The sequence below is a fragment of the Rutidosis leptorrhynchoides genome, chromosome 4 (assembly GCF_046630445.1).
Source record: "Rutidosis leptorrhynchoides isolate AG116_Rl617_1_P2 chromosome 4, CSIRO_AGI_Rlap_v1, whole genome shotgun sequence".
Lineage (NCBI taxonomy): Eukaryota > Viridiplantae > Streptophyta > Magnoliopsida > Asterales > Asteraceae > Rutidosis > Rutidosis leptorrhynchoides.
Genome location: NC_092336.1, coordinates 66,644,154 through 66,652,509, shown reverse-complemented (window position 1 = coordinate 66,652,509; position 8,356 = coordinate 66,644,154). Strand labels below are relative to the sequence as shown.

The 8,356-nt window shown below is 34.4% G+C and overlaps 1 long non-coding RNA gene across 5 annotated transcripts; it reads left to right on the top strand.

The window, feature by feature from the left end:
- The first annotated feature begins 247 nt into the window (after positions 1 to 247).
- Positions 248 to 6,911, top strand: LOC139839854 (uncharacterized). Of its 5 annotated transcripts, XR_011757115.1 has the most exons (9): positions 248 to 427; positions 526 to 672; positions 1,039 to 1,211; positions 2,022 to 2,209; positions 2,285 to 2,354; positions 5,338 to 5,436; positions 5,524 to 5,619; positions 5,754 to 5,824; positions 6,691 to 6,911. It is a non-coding gene; the product is annotated as an uncharacterized lncRNA (long non-coding RNA). The 5 variants fall into 5 exon arrangements; XR_011757118.1 differs by lacking the exon at positions 526 to 672; XR_011757117.1 differs by having other exon boundaries at positions 530 to 1,211.
- Positions 6,912 to 8,356: the final 1,445 nt, after the last annotated feature.

The following is an 8,356-nucleotide window of genomic DNA, read 5'->3' as shown; positions in this document are numbered from 1 at the left end:
TTAATATTAATATTCTTCGTGTAATAATAATAATAATCTATCTATCTATCTTCTTCTATTCTATATATAATAATAAAACTAAAAATAGGTCATTTTTTTAAAATTAAGTCTAATCTTAGTCATCAATTTAATTAGTAATCACTAATCATTAATTTTTATCTAACCTTGATTATGAACTCGTAATCACCTCTTAATCTTGAGATTGATTTGTTTGATTACTAAATTACCCATCTTCCTCCTAAGAAAAAGAAACACGGAAGAATGCAATAAAATTAGGGGTTCAATCACACTTGGCTCCTCGCTCCATCCGTTCGATCATACACTCTCTACGAATCATGTTTTCGATTCGTTCATTAACCTTCATCATTCAAGATATGCTGCAAAAATCCAATTACCAATTGTTCGGTTCATACCATCTATCATCTATGTAAGTACAAATTTGTAAATCAATCAGTATCGATTGTAGATATTCTTATCTATGTTGGATTAAATTGAAGAATTGATTTATGATATTCAAATCGATAGGAAGGTCGGAACAATACTGATTCAATAGGAAGCTCGTGATGTTGACATATATGCATCGACGCTGTAGGCTCAAATTGGATAAAATCAAAAATAGGGTTTCGACTATATTTATACAAAAGGATCGTAAAAATTATTTCTCATGTTCTGGTATTCCATAAATATTTCCATGATTTGTTCTTCAAGTTTGTTACTAGATTTTATGATCAACACAAATCATAGTCACAATCACCCTTTTCACGGTTCTGGTTTATTAATTGTGTATGTTTAGTATTTATGTTTGTTTGTATGAATAACGACCTTAATAAATGATCATGCTTTCATTTCAGTTGTATCTTCTTCTTTTCTTTTTTTTTTTTTTTTAGCAATTACGAGTATTTTTGGTCGATCAGGTATGAACTGTGTGACATAAACGTTATCCACATTAATCGATAAACCTATTTATACATATAACTGTTACGAACTGGAAACCGGGATCATCTACTTAATTTTGTAAAATATCTTTCATTTTTGTAGCTTGAGTGATGGGGTGAAGGTGTGAGAGAGAGACTATGAAATCTTGAGGAAAGAACTTCTAGGAGATAATGAGGTGGCGGAATCACTATTGGAATCTGATGAAGCGTTAACACGTAACCGCAGGGAACCGTTCGGTGGTGTTGATCGTGTTATAGCTACCCAATATTCATGTGGTAACTTTTTCAAACTTGCCTATCTCTCATACATTGTTCTTGCTTGAAATTTGAGGTCAGATGGACGGATTGGTGGGTTGAACCTTTGAAATTTAGTGTTTTACCCTTGGTCGATTCGGGCTGGGTAGGGTGCTACCCCTTTCCATTCTCTGTCCAGGCAAAACAACCAATTATCAAACGACTCATTTGTGAGGTAGTGATTGGTTATTTTTATTATACTTAAAATCTAACTATTGTTAGATTTTATTTTTTTATAATATTTCTGTCATGAAAATAGAACAAGTGGGTTTAATTGTAAGTACTAATTTTGTTCTCACATTATGATTACATATTGGCTTCAAGTGTGTAGAATAGAATAAAAGTTGGCATATACCTTACTCACACATTCCAAATATTACCAACAAAGTTTTCGAATTGTAGAACTTGATACATGTTACAAGATCATTATCAATTATTAATGTAAGATAAGTTACCTCAAATCGTTTACTCCTAAATCTATTAACATTGATTTAAAATGAAGTGATTAACTTTTGGAAACATCTTCTTTGTCTCATCCAAAAACCCTCTCAAGTCCTTCACATGTTTAATCAGAAACGATGATGTTGATTCCTAAAAACACCCGAGTGAATTCAAATTCAAGATCACATCTTTCTTCTCCTAAATCAAAATTATTTGGAATGTGTGAGTAAAGTGTATGCCAACTTTTATTCAAGATTACATCTCTCTTCTCCTAAAAACACACGAGTGAATTCAAATTCAATATTAACTTTTGGATCGTGTTGTCACTTTATTCATTTGGATGATATTAAGCCAAAAGGAGTTGTTAATGAGGTCGTAGAGCAAATTGCATATGCTGATCATATTATAGTCAATAAGGTATATGTTTATCGCGATACAACATAGTTACTCCATGTTATATTATGGAAACGCAAGACTTTGGAATTGGTGATCGTCGAAAGTCAAACTTGCAAGACCTTGAAAGTCTTACTGGTGGAGAGGTAATATTTTTTTTGTTATTTATCTCTAACCTAATCATTCATGTGGCTAATGTTATGTCCATAAATCTGCTATAGGTAATTACCGATGAGCTTGGCATGAAACCTTGAGAAAATGGCACCAGAAATGCTAGGGACGTGGAAAAAGGTAAATTGACTTTACTATTACTGGAGAAAATGGTACCGGATCTTGGGTGAAAAATGAAGTATGAAATGTATGTTAAAGTTTGAAACTTGTGTATGAATTTAGGTTACAATTTCGAAAGTTTAAACGGGTGAATATAGGTTGCAATATTGAAAGTTTAAACGGGTGAATTTAGGTTACAATATGAAATTGGACATTATTACATTTTGTGAATATATTATGAAGTGTCAGTGTCAGGTGCCATTTTCAATTCATTTATCTATAAATGGATTGATTTGAGCTATATTTAGTTTATAATAAGCAAGGTTGAAAAAGACGCGAGATGGGGTCGAAACGGTAGCGACCTCAAAACGTCGCAACGAAGAAAATGGGGCCGAGACGGGGTCGAAACGGATGTTTACTAATGTTGACTTTTATATATATAAATATATATTTACACATATTTTAGAGCTAAAAACCTTCGTTGACAAGTTTGTACCTATAATTGCTATTAGCGTTAATATAATACAAAATAGAATACTAAACTAAGTCAATTTTGATTGATTTGACCGACTTATGACCGATTTTAATAGAATTTCTGACTTTTGACCAGCGTTGACCCAATTTTTCCTGCATTTGACCTGACTTTTGACCGTTGACCGGCTTATAAGAAAACGGGACGGGGTCGAAACGGTTTAGTCACCAAAACACCGCAACGGACGTTACAACGGACGCCGTTTACGACAGTGATAATAAGTGAGCTGGCTATTCAAAAAGATTAGCCCCAGATTACGTTGTATTCCTGAATTTTTCTGATTATTAGTTAGGTTCAACATGCTTTAGGTTTTTGCGTATACTGCAAATTTTCTTAGTGATAATAGCAGCAGCAGCAGCAGCTTATGTGTTTTGCAGTGTCTCTAATTTTAGCTTAAATACTTAATTGAATGATGAGTTGGATATGGAGGCAACGGGGGCTTGTTGCTCTTATTGACTTTGGTGCCGTGTATATAGAGTGTATGATATAATTGACAAAGTTGAAAAGAAAATGACAAAACAAGCAGTACACAATTGAGAGTGATATACCCGATATGAAGCTATGATATCGTGAGAATATGATTACTTAATTTTGCTAACAACAGTTCTTAAGTTTAAGTCTATATAGTTAACGTGCATAAATTCATTGTAAATTTGTATAAGTGCTATTAAAAAGTCAATTTTAACCTCTATGTACTATAGATTTATGCATGTTAACGACAACGTTAAAGCTGTCATTGTCAAAATTCTTATTGTTTTAAAAAAATATATAAATTAATTGAATTAAATCATTAGTTAAAAAAGAAAATAGATCCCATAAACATACAATACCCGAAAAAAGGATTAAAGAAATAGACATCTATGTAAGTCAGTAGCAATTTATAAGATTTATCGGCGTCCAATAGATACTTGGTAGAATTGGAATGGCAAAGTCAAAACCACCGCCATTTTGGTCCATTTCTTCGGCCTATAAATAATGTTATCAAACTCCCCTTAAAAAAACTAGGAGCTGAGGGTGCATTCTAACAAACATTCCCTCTAAATTATACACAGTATATATATATAGGTTCCATTGTTGCAGCAATGACTCTGATTGTCGAACCAGTACTTCCAGTCACCACAACCATCGGTTCTCCGTCCCCATCGTTCTCCGGATTATTTCCGGTCATAAGATGGCCAGGTATAGCCTTCGTTCATGGCCTGTGGACCAGCTATAACCCCTCACAGAAAGTAAAAACATTAATATTAAAACTGGGTGAAGAAGATCTAATGAAGCCTGGATCTGCTTTTAAGTTCATTTTGTTTGTGTTAGTTTCTTTCACTACCACCAAATCTGAAACTGAAATTTCCCTTGCTAGTAAGATTGCTGTTGCTAGTGTCCTTCTTTATGGCTTCTTTTCGGCAGTTCAACGTGATACGACCATTGCTCGGTTTGGAAGGAATCTCTTTCTGTGCATTTTGGTCGGAACTTTAGCATATGGCCTTTATTTTTTATATTTAAATTGTTGATCTTTGGTATATATGATAGTTTAGCAGCCCGGCCCATCCCGTTTGCAGTCCTAGATGAAATTAGAGTAGTATCACGCGTCTTTTTGTAGCTAAAAATATATTGCTAGTTGTTTATAACCATTTATATACGTTTTGGTTTTGAGCATTAGTAACTTCATTTCATAGTTTTATCAAGAGGTTATGTTTTGGAGGTCAGTGGTATAAAGTTATGTTAGAATTTTTGTATTGCCTAAAGAGCTTGACGTCTTTGTTATGTGGATGATGGTACTAAACACTTATTAGCTAATTGTGGTTAGTTCGTCTACTTAGCTCCATGATCATACACCCAGTAATCCTAAACATTCCTGTAATACTATCAAAATTTGTCACGATGCTCTGTTTTGTGTTGATTTGGATCATTCGATTGGGGTCTTGAGATGTAAAACTGAATGTAAATTCGATCTGTCAATATACCAGGATCATAATACTGAATTAAACATTGTCTACTAGTACTTCTTAAATACTCTCAAATTCATGTAGATTTGTATATCTCTTTCTTCAGTTTATCACTGTATGCTCATTTGCCACAAACATGAATAAGCTTGTATATGGTAGTTCAGTTACAATGATGACACATCTATAGGGTTTACATGTGAATTGTTTTGTACTGTTTCATGAGCAGATGAATTATGTTGCTAATGAATAAGCTTCATTCAAAATATCATGTTTATCTTTTCTTTTATCCACATTAAGAATTTCTTAGTTTATGTAAATAATATAGGCTTTGCGATTCTCTTGTCTAGTACTTAATTGTGCCATAACGATACACCCTAAACCTCTTCTGATCGGTAATTAAAGCTAATAAATTTAATGATCCTTTCATTTGAATATGCATCCTTATATGCCTTTGTGTATATGCTTATTCAGGATCATGATTGAAATCATGAAGTCATTCTTATATGCCTTTGTGTATATGCTTATTCAGGATCATGGACATCAGATCGAACTTGACACGGCTACAACCACCATTGCTGTGTGTGCTTGCTAATCGCTGGTCTTGGGTGCATTTGGGATGGGATATCAGGTTGCATCTTGATGTTATAGCAATCTGATTTATCAATGTGCTTACGCATTGCTATGCTAATTGTTTTTTTTTTTTTCCGAAAGGCAGGGTTGCTATGTATTGTATGGCAAGATTACCATCAATGCTGCAAATTTTTGGTCCCACCTCATGCCAGTATTGGTTGTTTGAAAAGTTGTGTGTCAGGTACATATTTGTGGGCTGTTTGGTAGCTAAGGTTTTTATAATGTTACGTACTTCATTATCAATATTCATGGTTTTTTTATTGTCTCATTGATAACATCACATATGTGTATGATTATTTCTATTCATCGGAACAGCTTGCCACTTGTTGCGCATCCTGGATAATGGCTAGACTTTGCTGTTAGCTTAACCCCAGTAGCCAAATGAGGTATCATATCTACTTTTGCTAATTACTGCACATTTTTTAGGTCTCCATTCAAATTTGTGTAATTTACGGTTGTATATTGTATAACCTGAACGCCTAGCTAATCTTGTCTTCTGTGTGACTCAGTGACCAACAAATCACTCACATAGTCACATTTTGTTTTAAGATTCTGACTTCAAAATCAAGAAGTTGATAAGTAACCACCACACTTCTAGCCGAGTGGTATCCCCATTATTTGTGTTTGTGGTTAGGGTTGAGGTCATGAGTTCGAGTCTTGCTCAGCTCACCCTCTTAATTAAACTGCCTGAAATATGGAGCTCCAGATTAACCCGGGGGGCTTTTCTCTAGGATCCATTCAGGATTCAAACCCGGTCCACCTACCCTTCGGGATGGTTCAAGGATTGGGTTCCTGCAATGCGATTCAGGTTTCCTCCCGAAAGTGCCTGCGTGCGTGGCAAATGATCACGAAGGTGGTTAATACCCCTCTGAGTGATGCCGACAACTTGCCAAAAAAAAAAAAGTTGATAAGTAACAGTGTCATTTTTGACTTGTTTAGGATCATTATACAGTGAGCGTTTCCGAGCCATCCCTGCCACTCAAGATACGTTGCTACTTGCTAGTGATGTTTGAACCTGAGACCCCAATAACAGGATTACAACCATTAGGCTACATTAATAGTATCTGATATCTCTTGTAGTAGCAAATTAATATGAATTTTGATATCTACCTCTCTGTTTCCTATTTGAGTTCTATTTTTGACATTTGATGGTCTGTTTTCCAATTTAATATGCACATTCTAGTATGCTGATCAGGTAAGTCTAATCCATAAATGAAGTGACCTTATTTACATGTTATTCATATCCATGCAGGCTCACTCACACACTTGTAAAAAAATGTAACAAGATGTCAAAATGGTTGGAGGTGCTCTTGAAGGTAAAAGAATGGCCCCAGATCTGGGTATGTTTGCATCATTTACAGAATTAGCAAAGAGAGAGTACCTTTATTTTGGTGGTTCTGTATTCAACCTTTATTTACAGAATTCAAAAGGTGCTTACTTTATGCCAATTAAGATTGTCTCGCATCTGTTTTCTCTTTTGTGTTCCTTTAATTATAACGTCTCAATTTAGTTATTTATGTCCGTAGGAACAGCTTTCCTTGTGTTCCTTATCCTGGCTAAACTAGACGTTAGCATGATACCAGTAACCAAAGGAGGTTTCCTACTTTCTTTTGCAAACTAATGCGCATTTTATGGGTTTTCAACCAGTTTTTGTGAAATTTACTGTTTCACCAGTATGTTTGAAATAGCATATTTCCCGAATGCCTAACTAAGATTTGTGTAAGGCATCTAAATACTTATATACTTATATATATACCAAGACAAACAATAAAGAAAGTAACGCAGTAAACCCAATAAAAAATGTCTTGTGTGAACATCTTATCTGTTTTAGATTGCAGTTCAGCGTGTGCGATCTTCAAAAGTAACTCAAAAAAATCTAAACCACTTAATCAGCAGGAGGGGACTAATGGTGGGGGTGATAAGCATCGTAGTCCTTCAAACGCTCAATAAAGGAAAAAGCATAAGTCGAAAGACTTAGGCCCCGTTTCACTCACGGAATCCACCTTGTGTAAAATTTGCACTCGATCAATCAATTAAACTCCAAATACAAGAACAGATAACAAATCAATCTCCAAATCTGAACAAATTACAACCAAATCAAACTAAACTATCAACCACACACTCGTAATATCAAAGTGTGCAGGAAAACTAAACAAAAATAACAAGATGTGGATTATCTAACAAATCACTCTATCAAGAAGAGGAAACAGAAATCTAGAAAGATTGAATTGAGATGAAAACTTTTTGAGAGATGCACTTGAAACTCCAACCCTAAAAGCATTAGGGTTATATAGCTCTCATAACCGACATAGCAAAGAATGGGCTGAACTTGTGAACCTTGAAGCCCAATAAATTAGATAGCAGTCCAATAATAAATTAAATTGCAGTCCAATTAAGCCTTCAGCAAAAGTCCATTAAGCAAATAAAATGAATCAAGTCCAAACTGCTACTGCAACCTTCTAATTGCTTTTCTGCTATCTCAAATCAATCTTTGATTACCTGCAAATTTTCTAGAACAAACCGCAAGTAAGAACAAATAAATAAAATAATGTTTCAAAGATAAGTTAGTTGAATATATCAATTTTGAACATTCCCCCTCAAACTTATTTTTGAAACAAGTCAAGCATACCCAATTGCTTGACCAAAAAATCACGTTGCTTCACTGTAAGCCCCTTGGTCAAAATATCTGCAAGTTGATTATTAGAATCAACTCTAACAGTGTTTATAATACCTGTAGCTACCTTTTCTCTTATATAATGGACATCCACCTCAAAGTGTTTTGTCCTTTCATGAAATACAGGATTAGCTACAAGCTGTAATGCTGAGTTATTATCACAAAACAAATTAACAGGTAGCTCAACATTAATGTTGAGCTCAAATAGCAAGTTTTTAATCCACACAATTTCATAAGCAGCAGA